Source organism: Molossus molossus, unplaced genomic scaffold, assembly GCF_014108415.1.
Source record: "Molossus molossus isolate mMolMol1 unplaced genomic scaffold, mMolMol1.p scaffold_m16_p_4, whole genome shotgun sequence".
In the NCBI taxonomy this organism is placed as follows: Eukaryota; Metazoa; Chordata; class Mammalia; order Chiroptera; family Molossidae; genus Molossus; species Molossus molossus.
This window is the reverse complement of record NW_023425377.1, coordinates 13,029,401-13,051,480: the sequence shown is the minus strand read 5'-3', so window position 1 is coordinate 13,051,480 and position 22,080 is coordinate 13,029,401. Positions and strand designations below refer to the sequence as shown.

At 39.1% G+C, this 22,080-nt stretch overlaps 1 non-coding gene across 1 annotated transcript; it reads right to left on the bottom strand.

Annotated features, from left to right (window-relative positions):
- Positions 1 to 782: 782 nt before the first annotated feature.
- Positions 783 to 889, bottom strand: LOC118616577. The gene has a single exon (XR_004956574.1). It is a non-coding gene; the product is annotated as a U6 spliceosomal RNA (small nuclear RNA).
- Between the last annotated feature and the right edge of the window lie 21,191 nt (positions 890 to 22,080).

The following is a 22,080-nucleotide window of genomic DNA, read 5'->3' as shown; positions in this document are numbered from 1 at the left end:
CTTACAATTTAATAGAGGCTCCATAAATGATAATGGTTATTCATTTTTCCTACTTTTACATTCAATTATCAAAATCTTCTAATGAAAAGGACCACCGTGATTTAAATGCACCAGACCATAATGGCCAACAAGAGAGCAGAAAGTCTAAAAATGGAAAGTAGCTTGAAAATAGAGAAAGTGCTGGGGAATATTTTTTAAATTTTCAACAAGGTTACGAAGTCAATAATTCAAAGATTTAAATGACTAAAGAGTCACTATTCTTAGCATCCCCTACTAAAAAAAAAATGCAATTTGATAGTGCCTGAATTTTTTCAGATCTTAATAAAAGGCCTAGAGATAGAGGTTTGCTGAGAAAGTTAGAAGAGTTTTTATTCTTAAAGAAGATTTCACTAGTAATTAGGGAAATGCAAATATAATTACAATGAGATACCATTTTTTATATATTTGTTTCTAAAAAGTAAAAATAAATAACAAATATCCATCGTTGCCAATTGTTTGGAGATAAACACTCTCACACTGATAGAATTATAAATTAGTAGAGCCTTTTTAGGGAGTAATCTGGCATCTATTTTATGTGCACACCTTTTCACTCAGTAATTTCCTTTCTATGAATCTATGCTATAGAACACTGACATGCTCAAAGATACGTGTTCAAAAACAGTATTGTCCTTTTTTTGGCACTTAAAAACAAACGTTTCATTATAGGAAAATGCATATATTAGTTATAATTACTCTATGCTGTGGATGCAATACAATCATTTTATTTTATTTATTTATATTTTTTAAACATGGAATGCTTCACGAATTTGTGTGTCATCCTTGAGCAGGGCCCATGCTAATCTTCTCTGTATCGTTCCAATGTTAGTATATGTGCTGCCGAAGCAAGCACACAATACAATCATTTTAATTCATAAAACAAGTTCTATATTCTGATTTGGAAAATGGTCCCAGATATACTGTTAATTTAAAAGGGGTGGGGTGGGGTGGGGTATGAGAAAATTCCAGAACAAGTTTTAGAGTATCATATTTATATAAATATTCTTCGTGTAGATAGAGTGCATATATGTACATACATGTGCACATACATGATTCCAAATGCAAAGAAAAATATGTGGAAATAAGGGTTCTCTCTGGGAAAACATGGGATTGAGAGAATGTAAATAAGAAGTTTTTACACTCTACTTACTAACTATTTTTAAATCATTTAAAATGTCTACTAGGCCCTGGCCAGTTTGGCTCAGTGGTTAGAGCGTTGGCCTGCGGTCCAGAGAGACCCGGGTTCAGTTCTCGCTAAGGGCATGTACCTCGGTTGCAGTTTGTCCCCGGCCCTGGTTGGGTCGTGCAGGTGGCAGCCACTCGATGTGTCCCTTTCACGTCGATGTTTCTCTCTCTCTCTCTCCCTCCCGCTCTATCTGAACAAAAAAATGGAAAAATGTCCTCGGGTGAGGATAAAAAAAAAAATTGTCTACTAGGATACCTCATTTTTGTGATTAAAAGTATTTTGAATAATTATTAATAGATTGAAATTTATCTTTCTAATTTAGTTCAGACAGAGCCCAAGAAGGTTGATGTAATAATAAAGACTTCCATCAATATCAATTAATTAGGTAGAAAAATCAGAACTAACTTTCCAAAATAATAAAAACAACAATAAATATGTTATGAGAAATATAAGAACCAATAAGTGAATAGCCTAAACTTAAACTCAAGAAACATTCGTTTAGTACCAGCAATGTGTCAATCACTATGAGTGGCTTGGCACTGAGAGACTATTAAAACAGATACAGGCTCCGGCCTCAGGGAGGGCTTGGTTTAGTGGAAGCGTTTGACATATAGGCAGATTGTTTCAAGACCCTGAAATAAATGCAGTGATTGAAGCATCCACAGGCTGTAAGAACAGCAAACAGGAGTTCCAGAAAGGAAGCCTGGATAATGTTTTCTCCTAGACTCCAGGGAATTAAATTCTAGGACCTGAGATGCATGTCCAACTTGTCGCAAACAAGCCCAATTTAAATTAAAAACAAAACTTAACAAGCCATGGAGGCCTTAATAATTCTTCAAAACATCATTTTTCTTAAGGAGCAGAAAAGTTAATATCCATATCAGAAAGTAAAATAAAAAGTAAATATCCATGTTATATTTTAGTTTACTATGAAGAAATTAAAAGATTCATGGTTCGTTTATTTATTTCTTGCTGAGTTCCCGAAAAATAATAGCCATGGGCAATTATTCAGTCATTTATAGTTTACAAAGCACCTACAGGTACATCATTTTATTTTATTCTTACAATTTTTGTGTTAGATGAGAGGAATTTTTTCCCAAAAACCAGATTAGAAAATGAAGGTTGAGGGAAGTTATAATAGACTGTCTCCAGCCAGATGACATTCTGCAAAAAAAAGAGAGACATTTTTCTTCTTCTGGAGGAAGATTCTAGATTTGCAAAAATAATATTTAATAATTATAGAAAATATGACAAAGTGTTTCATTTTTCTCCATAATTAACAACAGGAACCTTTTGTACCATGCTGATATGATTACAGTAATTATCATGGTAACAAGAATAGAACATACTGTAAGGAAAGAGAAAAATATCAGCCTAAACTTACAATTCCCAGAAATGCTTATTCTTTCCAGATGCCCCCATCATGCCGCTGTTCCCTCCATCCAAAGTACTTTTAGTCATTTGATTTTTCATACCCACAACTTAGTTTAGTAAGATACTACACCAACCAGGAAACTTTGAGGAAATTCAACATAAAATAGTTTACTTAAAAAAAAGAAAAGGGTATTGAAATCACATGATGTAAATTCCAAGGGATTTGACCCAAGGATTCAAATACTGAAATAGAGACCCAGACAATTCTGTCATGCGCAATGTTAGCTGCAGTCTCAGGGTCAAAACAATGATGAGCAGTTCCGGATCACAGGCCTCCGGGTTCAAATCCAGCAAGGAAAGTTAACACATCTTTTCCTTAGCACCTCACATAAGTTTTGTTTTGCCTCATTGGCTCTTATTGAGTGACATACTTATTCCTGAACTTTGGCCAGAGAAAAGGGATACTTTCGGTGATTAGATACAGATCTCAAGGCAATCCCTTAAACTGTGAGTGGGTCAACGCCAGGCAAAGCACAGGAATGAGAAGAAAACAGTGTCTCCCCACAAGAAGAGCAGTGTACAGTTGCCAGAGGACAGCTTAATGGATTGTGAATGGCAGAAACAATCGTTATTCATGACAGCTGCACAGAGGTCTCAAATTAAATCCCGAGCTCGATTTTATATTAACTAAAGGCTGAGAGTTAGTTGCGTGGCATAAAGCCACACAGGGGCAAGGAAGGGTAATACAGATCATGTTCCCCGGGGAGCAGACTCGGAAATGGAGGCTGTTTGCAGAAGTTCACTGGGACACGCGTTCATCAACACCTGTAAGCAGGTCAGGAAGGCAGTCTGGAGACATGGAAAAAGTCGGCCTCTAAACAAGTTGGTCTCAGCCAATCTCACAAGGAGTCTGAAGCTAGTATGATCTTCAACGTTGTCCCAAATTGAGGTAAGGGGACCGGCTTTGTACCACCACTCTGTCCTGTGATTGGATATAGGCAGCTCCCAGGAGGGGACACACCTTGGGTGAGTTAATGACCTTCCACTGGGTACAACTCTGGGGAGAGACTCAGCTGTGCCTTCTCAGCAGATAACGCTACCAAAAGCTGGAGGAATGAGTGTCTTGATGTTGATGTGGGTGATTTAAGCAGTACATTCATGTACAACATTCATGGGTTTACCCCTCGTGCCCCCCAAATGCACTGATAATAAATAAGTTCACCTCATTTGGAAACACTTCCTCCAGGATTCTGGTTGGTCTCTTTTCCTGGGGAAACTTGCAAGTGGAAAGTTAGTGAGATAAACTATAGCCCCACCCCCCCACTACCTGTTCTCAGGGCCTCAACTGATAACTCAGTTGCTACCAATTCTATATACTCCCCCTGCTACCAATTCTAGATTCTCTTCCCCTTCAGTTAGCACTTGTACCAGTCTAAGCCCCAGGGTTTAAGCCCCTGTTAGTCATTAATCATGAGCTTATCAGACTGTGGTTAACCCACTAGACCATTTTAAAACCCAAGTGGGTTGAGGAACAAGAGACACTCAGTTGATCATCTGAGAGTGTTCACTGAATAACCGAATTCAGCTGATCCCGCCAGGGGCTCTGAAGCTGGGATTTCCCAAACAGAAACAAGAGGACCAAATCCTTATGCCTCACATTGGCCATTCTTTGGCTGTGGGCTGTCCTGAGAATGGAGCATAATCTTAGCCAAGAAGACTCTTCTTTGCTGAAGGCAAGGCATTCAGCTGTGAATTGTCAATGAGGTAGACTCTAAATAATTAAACACATGTACTATAAACCTTAATTCAACTTCTAAAATAATGGCTAAGTGAGTAGCTTACTTAGGCAGAGAGGATGCTGGGAAGAGAGGAGAAGACAGGTGGGGAATTTAGGTAACAAACATACCATTGATTTATCACAAAAGGCCATATAAAGTGAAAGGGGGGAGAGTTGATTTTGTTTCTATTCTTAGAGTTCTATAAGCTACATAATTTTAAAAAGTACCACTACTGCCTCAGTTACTTGGGAGAGTGGGGAGATAATAATGAGCAAATGCTTCAGTAGGAATTATTGGCACCTTTTTCCAAAACAACCTGAAAGAATAGATTTGCTTTACTTACAGTTGTCAAGTAGTTGTACACTTATTATTATAAATGCAGTTCTTTTTCTTCAGGTTGATAGATGGACAGATACATTAGTCTATCAGGGATGGAAGGTAAAAGGCCAAAGAAACAAAGAATCTACCTGATACTCATTTTCAAATCACCTGAACTACTTCCATGTGCCAATTTCTTTGTCAACACAAACTTAACATGATTTCATTTTCATTGGACCCATATTATAACACTGGTTCTCTTAATCCAATAATAATTCAGTGAGAATAATTTTTCATGTGTAGACAAAATAAATGTCTGCCTTAAAATTTTCCAATTAATCATCATGTGAAATAACTATTTTGCAATCACAACTATGTTCTGCCTTCATTTAACTCAAGTTCTCTCATAAGTAAGCTCTTCTCTTTTAGATTTGATATGAGACAGACATATAAGCAAAGAACTGCTCAAAAACCAAATGTATCAGTTTAATTTCCCTGATGAAAACTAGGTTTACTCCAGATTCAATTCTAAATACAACTCACTAAGAACGCATCCCATACATTCTCCACATGGTACCTAACAGTCACAAAAAATTGTCCACACCAAACCATCAGTTTCCAACGATACCTCCAAAGGAAGCCTTGCAAAAGTACATGCCATCCAACCCATTTCACAGGACCTCCCACATTTTCAAAGCTCCAGAGTAGAAATAACACCTGCCTTTACATTCCAAAGAGTCTTAGGTCTCTCTGATGCTTAGGTCACCAACACCAGGGTGACCAAATAGCTAACTGCATCAGTCTGCTCAGGATGCCAAACAAAATGCCATGGACTGGATGGCTTAAACCAAACAAATCTGTTTCTCACAGTTCTAGAGGCTAAGGAATTCAAGATCAAGGTGCCAACCTATTATATTTCCGGTGAGAAGCCTCTTCTTGGCTTACAAATAGCCACCTTGTTGAAGTGTTCTTACATGCCAGAGAGAAAGCTATGGTCTCTTTTCTTCTTACAGGGACACTAATCCCACGATAATGGCCACACTCTCATGACTTCACCTAAACCTAATTACCTTCCAAAGGCCCCATCTCCAAATACCATCACGTTGGGGTTAGAGCTTCAACATATGAGTTCTGATGGGGGGCGTAAATATTCAGTCTATAACACTAGCATACCCAGAGGTTAAAGATTACATACTTCTTTTGGTCAATATTTCAAGGCTGTATTCAGTATATTACAAGAATGCCTACATTAACTACTTGTTACACAAAAATTAAAATTGTTCACAAAGTATATTTTAACAACTATTTTTAAACACAGTTGTAATAACTGGTTAGATAAACACTATTTTGCTATCCTCTTGAGTTATAATTTTCATTTTTTCTTTTTATTGAATTTATTGGGGTGACACTAGTTAACAAAATTATACAGGTCCCCTTCCCTAGAAATCACCACATTGTTGTCTATTTCCATGAGATTTTTTCTTTTTTCCTTTTTGCTCTATCCTTCCATACCGTCCTCCATCCAGTCCCCCCCAAACCAGCACCCCCCAACAGCTGTCACTCTGTTCTCTTATCTATGAGTCTGTCTTTATTTTGCCTGTTAGTTCATTTTGTTCATTATATTCCACATGTGAGTGAAATTATAAGGTACTTTTCTTTCTCTGACTGGCTTACTGCACTTAGCATAATGTTCTCCAGGTCCATCCATGCTGTGTCAAAGGGTAAGATTTCCTTCTCTTTTATGCCAAGTTATATTCCATTATGTAAATATACCACAACTTCTCATTGTAGCATTATTTACACTAGTCAAGATTTTGAAGCAGCCCAAGTGTCTATCAGTAGATGAGTGGATAGAAAAGTTGTGGTAATTTTATTTTGTATTTTAATTGAATATTTTATCAGCTAATTGAAGCGTTTACTATTATGCAATAAGCTCAAACATGGAGAAACTATGTTTGAGTCAATTGTCTGTTTAGCTAACTATTAAGACAGATATCCTTTCATTCAAAAATTTCTGGATCCATCCATACATGATATCTTTATCTATCTGTAGCTGTATACTTAAGTTGATCTTTCTTGCTGCCTCAGTGTCTTATAATGCTTTGAGAAGACTTTGATCGCCAATAATAAATAATATTATACTGTACGTACAAATGGTCAACATTAGTCTGTTTTGTGCACATCAGAGAGTAGGTTTGTGTACTTTTCTTCTTCTAAAAAGGAAGTGGAAAACCATTGAAAGTCCTCCATGAAATGGAGTTAATACATATTGATAAAGAACATGTACAAGTCCAGATAATCAAGTGCTTCAGAGTTGCCAAGAGAAACACCTAGCTGTCTCCTAGAATAACAAAAACATCACAAAAATTCATAATCAAGTAGGTGGAATCACTTATAGTCGCATAGTTATACTGGCTTTGGTCCTTCCAGCTACAGAATACTCCGTGGTTTTAGTAACAAGGGCAAATAGTTGTTTACTCTTGAAAGACATGACAAATATGAACTAAAAGACCTAAATTATCTTTCTTTGTCCAGCATTTATACTTCCAGAAAGTGAAAATATGATTGATGCCATTCAATGGGAAAAGTCTGTGTTAAACCCCCTACCTATTTACTCACTTCTAATCCAGAGTACCTGGGAAGCAGCCAATGCCCTTCATATTTATCCCATTTACAGGTCCTATACCCTGGCCCAGTCATCTGTGTTAACCTCACAACTGGCTAGATCTCCCTAAAAGCATTCTGCAAGGGTGGCTGGGACCGAAGCAGGAATAAGAATAGTTTGGGATCCAGTCAGTCAGGTTCGGATGTAGTGAAAGTTAATTCACAGGAGTAGGCTTGCTTGAGTTTCCTATGTACGAAGCCCTCAGTACCATTAACTTCTTCCAAAGACCTTTCCCCTAACTTCATCCAACAAAACAAATGTGAAGTCTTTCCTCATTACTGAACCACAAGCTCATCTTTAATGCAGCTCCCAGCCTTTTCCCTGCACCCAAGTTTTACTTGATTATCTATTCCCAGGAATCAGTATGATTCTAATCACTTTTCATATTTTTTGGAGGCATCCATCTACTAATCTTCAGTAATAACTTCACTTAGGAAAATATTTTTCTACTTTATATACCCTAGAGCTCATTTTGAAAATCTCTGGCTACTTGCCTTTGTGGTTCTTAGACTGGGTACTTTGGACACAATGGACAAAACAGAGAAAGTATCAATCCATGAACTGAAATAGGCAGGGCCTTGGACGTTTTTCACCGAAACTGATAGGTAAAGGCTATATCTTTGTTATGTCCCCAAAAGAATTCCCTTCCAAATTAAAAAGAAAGAAATTGGTTCACAATTATAGCTGCTTAATATTTTTATTAGTTTGGTTAACTTTAAACCTATAAAATAAAAAGTGTCCTTACCCAAAGCAAGATGAAGCAAAATCACCAACGAAAGCATGGTCTTGGCTTCTGATGCACTCATCTTCAAATGTTCCACCCTTGTTTTAAATTCGCTGTGCTAAGAACCCTTCTTTTCCTGCTTAACATTCGAGACAAAGCAATGTACATGTATATAGACCTACTTGTCAGAAAATAAAAGTAATGAATGAGAGTCACATTTGAATAATAAGAGTGGACTAGACATGAGAGAGTAGAACAGGCCTAGGCAGCTTCCATTCTCCATCTTAAAATTACTTACTATTGTTGGGAATAACAGAACATCAAAAGGATACATTCAAAACTTAAATTAGTTCCTGTCCTCCCAGGAGAGTCTGCCTGCCTGATTCTGATCTGTCTTTCATGTGCCAGTCGCACTCAGACTTACAATTTCAAGGGCTAGAATGTCATTGCTATATGCAAAGGACTGTTGGCATTAAAGAGAGTTATATTTAGAAATTCTTCTACTGTGAGATGAATATAACATTAAACTTTTAAGGTCATGACAAGGACCTATTGACAAGGGAAAGTTTCAAAACTATGTAAATTAGCTCCTTGGCTAATCACAAACTGTACTAATCTGCACAAATTAAAAGGGACACATTTACTCATTCTTTCCACAACCAAGGATCTGTCAGAATAGAGGTACATTATTTTCTGCTACAGACAATCCCAAATCTCACTGACTTATAAAAATAAAGGTCTGTTTCCTCCTCTGACCACATGGCTGCCCTTCCCAGTCTTCTCGCTCCTGGTACCTCTATCTCAAATGTTGCTGGTCACTCTGAAAATGGAAGAAATTAGTTCTAGAGTGTGTTGCCCTAGTGATTAAATGTTTCTGCCTTAAGTGACTTTCAAACTTCCCTCACAACTCATTGGCTGAAACAGGCCATATAACCCCATCCAACCATAATGGGCAGGAAAATTCAGTCTTTCCAGATACCTAAATAAAACAACCACTGCCAGAGCAGTGAGCCCAACAACCAAAGCCCCTGCCCTTAGAAACTTATTAGTGAAGATCGGAAGAATATATGTACCCCATGTTCATAGCAGCACTATTACAATAGCTAAGATCTGGAAACAGCCCAAGTTGTCCACCAGTAGACGAATGGATCAAAAAAGCTGTGGTACATATACACAATGGAGTACTATGCAGCGGTAAGAAAGAAAGATCTCTTATCTTTGAGACGACATGGAGGGACCTGGAAAGTATATCCTAAGTGAAAGAAGCAAGCAGGAAAAGACAAATACCACATGATCTCACTTCTATACGGAATATAATGCACATAACAGTCTGAGGAATACAGTAGACCCAGACACATGGAAGTAGGGCACAGACTGACATCCCTCAGAAGAGGGGATGGGGGGTGAGGGGTGGGAAGAGATAAACCACAGAACCTTATATGCATGTATGCATGACCAATGGACATGGACAACTAAGCCGGGGACGGGTGGAGGGGGTGGGGTGGGGGGTGCCACTGGGTAAAAAGGTATAAATATCTGTAACAAAAAATAATAAATTAGTGAAGGGAGTCACACAAATACAAAATAAACAAATAAATAAAGGGGTAATTTCCTGTTGTAGGAGTGATATGGAAGAGATAACCAATGATTTGGTAAAGAGTAACATAAGGAAAGAAAGATGAAGAAGGTCCCTTTTAGATCATGTGGTTAGTTATAACATAAAGTAGACAGCAGGTACATTTTAACATTTTTGCCCTTCTAAGTCCACTCTCCTTCCTTTTCCATCTTATTCTGTGTCTTTAGAAGTTGACCTGAGAAAGGCAGAAAAATATATGCCATCCCAAAATATGCCACTTCAGTATATTGTTGATTTTGAGCTATAGGTGCTTAAAAAACCGCAAATACACAGAGAGGCTTTCTCTGAACTCCTCTTATCTGCCTAAAGACAGATCATCCAAAAGAAACCTAACTGTCATAAGTCCCCTCCCTGGAGTTTCATCAACCAAAGAAAATTGACTTTCATCACAGAAGAATCTAGAAGTGGACACCACACGCAGACATAGTCTGTCTCAAAACGTCATACCTCCCATCTATCCTTCTAAGGGCCCATTAGTCTTTCTTAGAAAAGCATTTATTCTCCCCTAAGAGGCCTACATCCTCCCTCCTCTTTCCCTATTAAGATGGTGTTGAAGTCTAAATCCTCAGGCACCTATGGGAGTCTCATATTCCCCTGGGTATCTCCCGTGTATCCAAGAGGCACACGTGTTCATAAACTTCTGTTCGTTTTTCTTTTATCTGTCTTTTTTTAATATATTTAATTTTATTTATTTATTTATTTTTAATTAACTTATTTATTTTTGTTACAGATGTTTCTCCTTTTTCCCCCACTGATTCCCCCCTCCCCCTCCCTTCCCACCCTGTCCCCACCTTTGTTGTCCATGTCCATTGTTCATGCATACATGCATATAAGTTCTGTGATTTATCTCTCCTCCCCACCCCCTCTTCTGGGGATTGTCAGTCTGTACCCCACTTCCACGTCTCTGGGACTACCCCGTTCCTCAGACTGTTATGTTCATTATATTCCACAAATAAGTGAGATCATGTGGTATTTGTCTTTTTCTGCTTGGTTTGTTTCACTTAGGATAATACTTTCCAGGTCCTTCCATGTTGTCTCAAAGGATAAGAGATCTTTCTTTCTTACAGCTGCATAGTACTCCATTGTGTATATGTACCACTGCTTTTTTATCCATTCGTCTACTGATGGACACTTGGGCTGTTTCCAGATCTTAGCTATTGTACATTTATCCGTCTTCTATAACAGAGGTCTTGGCTAAAAGCTCAGAAGAGTAGAGAAAAAATTACTTTTCCTCCTTTACACGTGTATGGACTTCTATCCCTCTGGCTTTCAGTTAGGTTCCCCACTGAGAAGCACAAGACAAAAACAGAGGGAGGCAGGAGGGTGGAGTCCTCACTCCTCTGGGATAGGGTTGCTGCTGGCTGGCCGCAGCCCACAGCTATGGCTACCGCTCCTATCGGAGGTTCCTCACCACATCCATTCTCTCTCTGCTCCAAGTAGTGGTCAGATCCCCCCCAGTTCCTTCAGGCTTAAGCGTGGTGACTCCCTACTGTTTCTAGGCCCGGGGTACTGCGCTATCCACTGTGTTTCCCCTACCTACTCTAGAGTGAGTTATGTCCTGCTAAAAGTCACAGATGAGGACATGACAAAAAGGCACCCCTCTGCAAACCAGGAAGACAGCCCTTACCACAACCAGACCACACTGGCAACCTGACCTCAGACTTCCAGCCCGTGAGATCATAAATTTCTGTTGTGTAAACCATCCAGTGTAGGGTGTTTTGTCATGGCAGCCTGGGAAGACTATGCTATACTCTTATAATACATTAAGCTATACTCTTCTAATAATCCCTTTATTAAATTCTTTGTAAATTATCCAATATGAGTGTACCATCTCTTTCCTGCTGAGATCCTTACTAATGCAAAATATGTATTTTTAATTCTCATGTGTTTGCACCTCTAATTTCTCTCCAACTTGTAATTTCCTATATACATGACAGCTTAATAATGACTTAGAAAATTAGAACAAACTTTTGTTTAAAAGGCTAAATATTTAAGTAAATATTCCATTTATGTTTTATTTAAGGCATTGCATATTTTTTTTAAAAAAGAAGGCACCACATAGCATAGTCATTCAAAGAATGGAACTGAAGATTTAGGCAGACTTGGGGTTCAACCCCATCTCTGCACATAGGAGCAGAGTTACTTGGCCAAATTATTTCTCTAATGTTCATGTTCCTCACATATCAAATAAGAGTCAGCATTTGGTGTATAAACAATGAAGTGATTGCAAGGTTGCAGTAATAGCCCAAAGTGAACCCATGAAAACAATTACTTTATTATTAATTATTATGATTACTCTCTTAACAAAAATCCTTTTGTGATACTCCTCTATTTGGAAGCTTTGAGAGACGTGAGCATATCCATGGGTGCTAGTCCTCACAAGCCTCACAGCCTGCAGGGTTTTTACATTAAGGAGAATGGATTAGTAGCTGTCAACAAGCTCCCAAAGCAATGTGAACTAAGGCCAGGAGGCACCTGGCATCTTGCCTACAGAATGTTCTCTTTGGAGGGGAAGCTAATCAAAGCCTCATTGCCTTTAATGACGGTTTCATATGAAATGTAGGACACGGTATAACTTACTCTAATTAATTACTTTTTTATGCTTAAAGTTGTTTGACAAATTATTTGTTCTGTCTGCACATTCTCTCTTTATCCCTTTTCTTGCCACATCAGATAGACATGACTTAATACAGAGAGCTGAAAAATACTAACAAGCATTAGCCCCTACCTGAGCAACTAACATGAGGGTTGTTCACACAAGACAGCCCTTAATTTTTCTTTAATAACATTGAATTTTCTATAGCTCAGTTGTACAGGGGAGTCAAGCCAGGCTCTGAAGTCTGCACATATTATGAGCCTTTGCAATAGGAGAAAAGATATCTCAGCAGGCAGATTCGATCGTGAAAAGTCTGAAAACCAACAATTTATGCAATGAGGTTATGTAAGAAAGAATTTTTAGCTTTTTAAATCCAGTGTCTAAAAATAATTTCCAATAAATTGCTGCTTACACATGACCCTGAAAAATACCTAATCAGCCCATACTTCTAAGATGAGAGTGTCAAATGAGTTATATGACCTTGATCAACTTCCTTAACCTCTCTAGTTTTTAGATGTCTTATTTAAATGGAGCAACTCATAGTACATAGGGCAAGGGCTCCTGAGTAATGGGATGAAATAAGGCATGCAAAGTATTCTTCCTGATATATATATGAAAGCGCTCAATGATTGTTAGATGTTTCATTATATCTCGTATCCTGTCTAGCCATGAAATAGTATGACCCACCGCCATTTCAAAAATTTGACTCATCCTACAATAGAAAGGGATTATTATTACTGTTGTATCACCACACTTTTATTTTCATTTACAATTTACATTCAATATTACTTTATATTAGTTTTAAGTGTATAGCATAGTGGCTAGACAATCATATACTTTACAAAGTGGTTCCCCTGATATTCCCAGTACCCACATGACACTGTACATAGTTATTACAATGTTATTGACTATATTCCCTATGCTGTACTTTACCTCCCCACTCTTTTAATTTAAAGTTTTCCTGTAAACATTTTTATCCCGAAAACATTTGACAGTTTTCAAGGTTATCCCGCGTGGGTATGTCCATGAAGATAATAGCTTATTAAATAATTCCATACTAATGAGAAAAATTTTTTTTCTGACTTTTGTCTCATCATTGGCTAGAATAAAAGTAGGATGAATTTTATCTTAAATATCTTAGGGACACTGAGACATCAAGTTTTAAATATTAAGCCTTATACATCTACTAGTTTTCTTCAAGGATTCATTTTAATTGTAGAGTTTATAACTTTTTAAAAAGATAAGGGAAAAAGTGAGCCTATTATTGTGTGTTCATATTATTAAATTTGTGCACATTAGAAGCATAGAAAATTGCCAGCCTTCAACATTCGAGTTCTTATTCATGTTCTGAGGTTTCTAAGTTTTCTTTCATAATTACAAAATATATTTTAAAAATGGGGAGGGGGTCCAATCCCAAATAGCCTACCGCTTGAGGCCATGTTTCTGGGGTGCATTCATGACAGATAGTTGGCCTTAGTTACTGGATGAACTTGTCAAAGGAAAGCATGTTGCCCTGGCTAGTTTGGCTCTGCAGTTGGAGCGTCAGTCTACAGACCAAAGAGTCGAGGGTTCAATTCTGGTCAAGGTCACGTGCCTCGGTTGCAGCTTGGTCCCTGGCCCTGGCCAGGGTCATGCAGGAGGCAACCAATCGATGTGTCTCTCTCACTTCGATGTTTCACCCACTTTATCTGAAGATAAATGGAAAAATATCCTCGGGTGAGGAGAAAGAAAGAAAAAGAAAGAAAGGAAGGAAGGAAGGAAGGAGGAAGGAAGGAAGGAAGGAAGGAAGGAAGGAAGAGAAGGAGGAAGGAAGGGAGAGAAAGAGAGAAGAAAGAGAGAGAGAGAGAGAAAGAGAGAAAGAAAGAGAGAGAGAGAAAGAGAGAGAGAGAGAAAGAAAAAGAAAGAGAGAAAGAGAGAGAGAAAGAAAGAGAGAGAGAAAGAGAGAGAGAAAGAAAGAAAGAAAGAAAGAAAGAAAGAAAGAAAGGAAGGAAGGAAGGAAGGAAGGAAGGAAGGAAGGAAGGAAGGAAGGAAGGAAGGAAGGAAGGAAGGAAGGGAGGAAGGAAGGAAGGAAGGAAGGCAAGCATGTTTATGTAGTCAAATATCTCCCAGTTCACTTCTTTTTCACTCAGTCAGGACCCAAAGTGTAAGAAACTAAGCAAATGAAACATATCCCTTTCAAATATGTTTCTGTTCTGTTCATTTTCTTTGAAAAGAAGAGAGAGTCTTAGGACAAAGATAACCAGTTTTTGCCTCAGAAATTATTGTTGTATTAGTTGAAGAGCGTAAAAGCTATCATGTAAAAATACAATCCAGACAAAGATGGCATGAATAGCCCACTTCTATACTAAAGTCGAAAGCCAGAAGGAATTTGAGCTTTTCTACATGATCAGAACAAATTTCTGATATCGATTTCTCCAGAATAAATGTTCACTAAACGAATCCCCAGTATTGTGCCATGGGCAAAGGCCCCATACCTTGTGTCCATTTTCACCTGCATTTAAAAGCAGAGAAGCAATAAGGCGACGGCCCCCAGCAGAGGCTGTGAAATGAAAAGGCTGAAAGTCGTGCCTTTTAAAATACTTTCAGAAAGTCCTGCATCGAACTGTTCTACAAGATGACTTTCCTAGATTTTACCAAAGTCTGTGCCATTACAAACGAAAACACCCACATATCAAAAACAAATTAAGTGCGAGTACACCTATTAAAATGGCTAAAATTTATTTTTTAAACTGATTTTATCAAGTATTGGCAAGGAGGAACTGGATTTCTCATACCTTGTGGTTTGGAAAATGGTTTGGTAACTTCTTAAAGGGTTGACCATGCACCTATTATATGATTCGGCTATTCCAATTCTAAAAATATACCCAAGATCCAAAAAAAAAGTATATGTCTATACAAAATCTATATTTGTAATAGGGAAAAAATAGAAACAACCCAGATGTTCAAGAACTGGTAAATGAATAAACAAACTGTGATATTGCCACGTAGCAATAAAACTGAATTTTTGATTTACACAAAAAACGGAGAGGAATCTCAAATAATGATGCTGAAGAAAAGATGCCAGACACAAAATAACACACACTGTCTGATTCTGTTTACATAAAACTCTAGAAAATGCAAACTAATCTCCAGTGACGGAAAGATCAGTAGTTGCCTGGGGATGGTGGGGGGTCGGGAGGGGGCAGAAGGTAGATCAGAGGAAGGAGGAAGCTTCAGGGTGATGTACATGTTCATTGTCATGATTGTGGTGACAGTTTCACGATGTATTCATGTCTAAATGTGCCAATTGACACTTTAAATGTATGTTGTTTTATGTCAGTTATGCCTCAGTTTTTAAAAAACAAATTTCTCTAGTTTAGAAAAGACTGAAAATATATTAAACAATGTGTCACCATTTACTAGATCCTTCTTTTTTTAAATTATATAAGATAATTGTAGGACAATTGAGGGCATGGACATTGGAATCCATGAGATACATGGAATTCAGGGTTTCTTTTTCTTAAGTGTAACAACTTAGGAAAATGGTTGGGGGTTTTTTGCTTGTTATTTGTTTTTTAGAAGATGTAGCTGAAAGGATTCAGGATAAAGAGTTAATTTCTACAAATTAAAATTTAAAATGGTACTGAGTAAGAGAGAGAGAAAGTAAATGTGATATACTTACTGTCACTTGTTAGATCTAGGTTGAGGTTATACAAATGTTCTTTAGGCTATCTTTTCTTGTATTTTTGAAATGTTTCATAATAAAAAGATTAATATATTACTTTATTCCCTTTCATTTCATCCTCGTCTTCATTCAGGGAGCAGTAACAGTCCATATATTCTTGGAATATTTTTCCGATGTAACCGGAAACAACAGTCAAAAAAATCTTCAATCATTTAATTGGTGAATATTTATTCTCTCTCTCTGAGTGGCTGAGATCACATATAACAGCCCCGGCTGTTAATGAAGCAACTAATCCAAGTTGATCTAACAACAATAATAATGATCATAGCACCGAACTACCATGGGCACTAACCATGATCTACAGCCTTCATAGTATTTAATTCTCACCTCTCTTAATGTAGTTCTTTTAACAATCCAGTCATGTAGATGTTATTATCATCATCCCTGTTTGCAGATGAGAAAACAAGACGAAGAGGAGCGACTGGCTCACGGTAAGATACGTAGGAAGCAGCAGAGTGGGTACTCACACCCGGGCAGGTTGGGTCTAGAACTGTGCTCTCATGTCTAAGATCACAAACCCCAATGTCTCTGAAGTCCAAGCCAATGGGAATGACCAAGTGGGGACTGTGATTTGGTGCATTTCTTCACTGCTTGTTGGCCACTATTGCTATGAGTTTGGACTTTTCACGAAAAGCCAGAAATATGGATTTTTACGTTAATGGTCCTGATTATTTTTGTTTGATTATTTGTTTATGTTGATGACACTCCTTTTTTACAATACAGTGCTGCTAAGAAGTAAACCTTTTGAAAGGATGAATTGGGTCTGTAGCTGCCAGTTTTCAATCTATAACAAAACAACCAAAGCCCCTTGGTATTCCTGTATTAACAACTATATTAAGAAATTCTCTTTTGGGGATCCATAATCCAAGCTATTGGTTCAAAAACTGGTTTCTTGTCCAATTTTCCCAATACCATTTATTACAGAGACTGTCTTTATTCCATTGTTTGCTCTTGCCTCCTTTGTCAAATATTAATTAATCATAGAGACATGGGTTGGTTTCTGGGGTCTCCGCTCTGTTCCATTGATCTATATGTCTGTTATTATGCAAGTACCAGGCTGTTTTGATTGCATGGATACATGGAACAGACTGACAGAGGTCAGAGGGAAGAGAATTATGGGCAGGGGGTGGGGGGACTTGATGAAAAACTGTAAAGAGATTAGCCAAAGAACATATATGCATAGCACATGAATACAGACAACAGAGTGGCGATGGCCACAGGCAGGGGGTTGGGGCAGGGGTTGGGTGGAGGTGGGTAGGGAAATGGGGACATCTGTAATAGTGTCAACAGTAAATTAAAAAAAAAAAAAAAAAAAAAAAAAAAACTGGTCCCCACACACAGAGGGCAAGGGAAGACCAAAAAAAGAGATGGGCCTCTGTAGATTGGAAGGTGGCTATTTGAATAAGCAAGGGAACTTACAAACAAGGCTTGTCTTCAAGACCTCAAGACAAGTAGGTCTCTGTATTCATCTGCCAGAATCTTAAAAGTTTATATAGAGGCATAAACTGGTTCAGTCACATATATATGTCCAGATGGTCTCAACCACACATTGCTCTCTCGAAGTTGCATCCTTGAAACAGCTCTGGCTATGAGCCAAATGGACATCCCAGAGACAGGGGAGGGGCTGGCAAGCCTCTGACTGCCCGGGCCCAGCTCATGGGTCAACTGGCGGTCACCTCCTCCAACACAAGCCAAGAGTTAAAATAGTTACTCCAATCCACGGATCCCTGTTCGGTGATCATTCTGAAAGTAGAAACTCCTATCATGCCAAAACCCTGGACGAGTACCAGGTTTTGTGGAAGGCACCGGAGCACATGCAGAATTTAGAGCATGCCTAAATAACTCGCCACGATCTCGCCAAGTCTCTGCCAGCTGGGCAGAGGAGACAATGAATACAGAAGGGGTCATGTTAACAAAAGTTTCTTTTCTTACCTCCATCCCCATCCAACCCCACCTGGTTGACTGTCAAGAAGGAAAGGCAGATATGAAACAGTTAACAGCGTCTACTTTTCCTGCTCAGTGCCCCCCAAGAGACAACAAAAATGTACACAGACACCACTCCCTTATGCTGCCTTGTGCTTTTCCTAGTAGCGCCCTGCATAAAATCAGACCTTTCTGCGAACCTCACTGTCTGATGGTCGCTGCTCTCTCTGTCTGGTAGCACGCCCTTCTTCACCTTAGGACGAGGCTCAGCTCTTCACTGACAGGTCTAAATTGAGAGAGAATTAAGCAAAGTGAAAGGAGCAAAGGTTTGTGGTGAAGAGGGAAGAGATGAAGGTTAGAAAAAAGATTTAAAACAACTTTCAGAGCAGAGGTGGACACCTCCTTACCCCAAGTTCCCATCACCAGTCCACCAAAATACTCTAACTACTCCTCCTGGCCTTATCCAGTATCCCTGCATCAGTCATCTGGGGAGAGCACTTAAAATGCAGATCGCTGGGCCCTGGTCCATCCCTAATGAATTTCTATCTCTAAGGTAGTGACCAGAAATTTGCCATTTTAATTGCACCCCCACAGTGAATTTTAACCAGTTCTTCAGGTAAACCACTGAAGTTAAAGATTCAGAAAAGGAGCAAGATGTATACATAATCAATGCAGACCACAAAGCCAGGGGTGGAGTGGGAGGGATGGGGAGGAGGGTGTCAATGGGAAAAAAAGGAGAAACATCTGCAACAAAAATAAATAAAAAGAAAAGGAGCAAGGCACAGTCTAAAAGTCTCTAGCAGATATTCAGGATTTTTTTTTAAAAAGCCATCTTAAAGTAACAATCCAAGAAGATTTTCCTGTAAGACTCATATAATTTTTAATTTTTTTACGATAACAATTATTATGGACAAACATCTGAAGGAAATCTTAGTCCATTTATTTCACTTGTTTTGACATCTGCACATAATGACAAGCTGGAGGGAAAATCAGGTTTAAGAATTGTAGCAATTAGTTCATTTGTGGCTGATTATTAAAAAATTATATATGCAGCCCCTTGCTTCTCCAGAGGGACAGTTACAAATGATGGCGGTTGTTGCTGTTGCTGCTGCCACTGTTGATATTACTGTTGTTTTTCAAGGATTGCAGCCTCCATATGTTTGTGGATATTAACACTGTGTGAGCGTTGTCAGGTGACCAGTCACTTCAGGTCTCTTCCATCAGCAGGACATGATGGATGGGGAGTCAGGATTGTAAAGGGGCCCACAGACGTAAATGCAATCTGGTAAGGAGTTGCACCTAGAAAGGCCTTCTTCCCTTCCCATGATTCCCTGTATTGTAAGGGTGTCAGCAAGATAACCAGAGACGCACAGCCGAATTGTAAAGGAGCGCTTCATTCACCGGCGGGCTGAGGGGTACAGTTTCCCCAGATCCTCAGCCCTGATTGTTCTGCTTTTAAATTACAGAAGTCAAAATTAGCATTATTCACCGGGCTCAGGATTTGCCGTTTCTAATACTCGGAAACTGCAAGTGCCCCCCAACACGTGGGGCAACTATAATCTGAGGCAAAATTCCTTTACTTCGAGGGGTAATTAACCTATTATTGGAAAAATATGGAGGAAAGTCCACTGCTGATAAAAATGGAGTCGTTTAGTCACCTTAGCCAAGGGGCCTACATAAGAATGGAATCCAGTCACCTCAGCCTCGGGACCCAGGTCACCTGCTTCCAGCCTATTTGCCCTCCTACATTTCTGTTCTCCCCAGCACCATCATCCTCCCCGTCTCCCTCCATTCCCCTAGTATCTTTTGCTGTGCTCTCTTTTTTTTATTTTTTTATTTTTTTATCCTCACCTGAGGACATTTTTCCAATTTTTGTACAGATAGAGTGGGAGGGAGAGAGAGAGAAACATCAACGTGAAAGGGACACATCGAGTGGCTGCCACCCGCACAACCAACCAGGGTCGGGGACAAACTGCAACCGAAGTACGTGCCCTTAGCGGAAACCGAACCCGGGTCTCTCCGGACCGCAGGCCAATGCTCCAACCGCTGAGCCAAACCGGCCAGGGCTTGCTGTGCTCTCTTGAACCCTTGGACACACATGTTCACTCAACATTTCTGACAACACTGTATCTACCTTCCTTCCTAAACTGAAACCTGGCTTCTCCCTGATAGTGAGGATACAGAACTCTTAAGTGTCCAAAGATCCTGATGATGTCATCTCCTTTTTTTCCTAACCCACCCCTAGTCCCATCATTCCAGTATCTTAGGAACTAGAGGTAGGACAGTCTTGATCTCAATATTTCTGTTTCCTCTACTGTTTCACCATGTCCTTTCAAGGACTCTTCCCTCCCTTTAACCTCTTCCATCTAGTTCTGATTGCTCTTTGTCCTCTAACCATTGGAGGACCGCCAAGCTTTCCTATGGGTCCTGTCCCTTCTCATCCCTCTGAGAGACAATGTGTGGACTAGACCCCAGCCTCAACTATTTTATCTCCTCCTCTCCAGAGTTATTGCCTCAGCTTCATCTCTTGATTTCACTGTCTCCTGCAGGTGCAGATACAATGCTCCCAGCATGGTGATCAGTCTCCTAGAACTTGACTGACACTCTCTCTGCATCCCCACAGCACACAAAGCGGTAGAATACAGTGCTTAGGAATGTGGTGTGAAGTCCTGGCTGTGCCTCTTACTACTTCTGGGGTTCAGGGCAAGCTATTCAACCTTTCTAAGCCTCAGTTTCTTCATCCATAAAATGATGACAATATGATCATCTATTTCATAAGGTTGCTCTGAGATTGAAAATGAAAACCCCTGGGTTTAATAATGATTGAAGGCAAGAAGAAACTCTACTCACACTGGTGTTAAAAACAAAAGTGTTTTATTGGCTCATCTATCTCAAAGTCCACAGGAAAGGTAGCCTTCAGGTTGGCTTTGCTTCAGTGGTTCAGTTACAGGGTCAAAGACCTGTTGCTATGTCTCTCCCTTTGCTCTGTCTTCTTATGTGTCAGATGGGGTTTGAGGCTATATCTCCCTCATGGTTTTGAGAGTCTTCCATTGGGTTATAGGTTTCCTCACCCAAAACAAAAGCGTGAACAAAATGATCACTGCAAAAAGCTCTTCCAGAAGAGTGAAGAACTTTTCCAGATACTCTCAGAAACCCTCTCATGTTCCATTGTCCAGATGTGATTAACAAGCCCATTCCTGAACCATTCCCTGGAACAGAAAAATCCCTAATTGGCTCAGACTGGCTCAAATGTACCAATTGCTACAACATTGGAGGGAGGATTACAAACCCTGGAAGATAACTTTCTGCCCTTAAACTGTACAGTAAGTATGAGACGGGGAAAGAGAGGGAAATGGATGTTGGGGAAATGCCCTAAAACCCACTGTGGGAAATTGAGTCCTTTGGGTAATAATGGGCAATTCGTGTAGATGATGCTAATATTATCACTTCCGAGTGTCATTTTACCTTTGATGACTACTTCTCATTCTTCTTTGTATTATCACTTCTTATTTACATGATTGCCTCTCTATGCTCTCCCATCTTCAAGTTGTAAAATCCTAAGGCAGTGTGCTTTCCTGAGCTTTTCCTCCACTAACAGGGCCCGCCCCGAGCTCCGTACCCAGCAGAGTGCATAAGAACACAGCTTAGGAAATGCTGGTTGAATTCATGGATACTATAAGAAATGGTTCTGGCCAGTGACAGAATCTCTCTCCAGCAGGAATTCGAGATTATGCAATGTGCTCATGCCTTTCAATAAGAACAATTTAATACACTTTAAAAATATTATTTTTTTTATACAAAATATAATTACTAATCCACCATTGACTACACAGGTACAGAGAGTGAGTATGTCTTTGGTATTTTCTTACTACTCACTAAAAGCTTCTTCCTTACCACAATTGCATGCAATTTGTTCTTTATTAGTTTCCTTTCACAATAACTTTTGAAGGAAGTTAATTCCATTTGACCAGACTAGATGCACTACAAAGAATACAATGGGACACATCTTTTTTTTTTTTTGGTCTGTGCGCCCTCACAATAAAAGTGAGGAAATGTTCAAATCAGTACATTGTACCTAGACCTATAACTCTCAAAAACGCAAATTATCAGGAAAAACTCC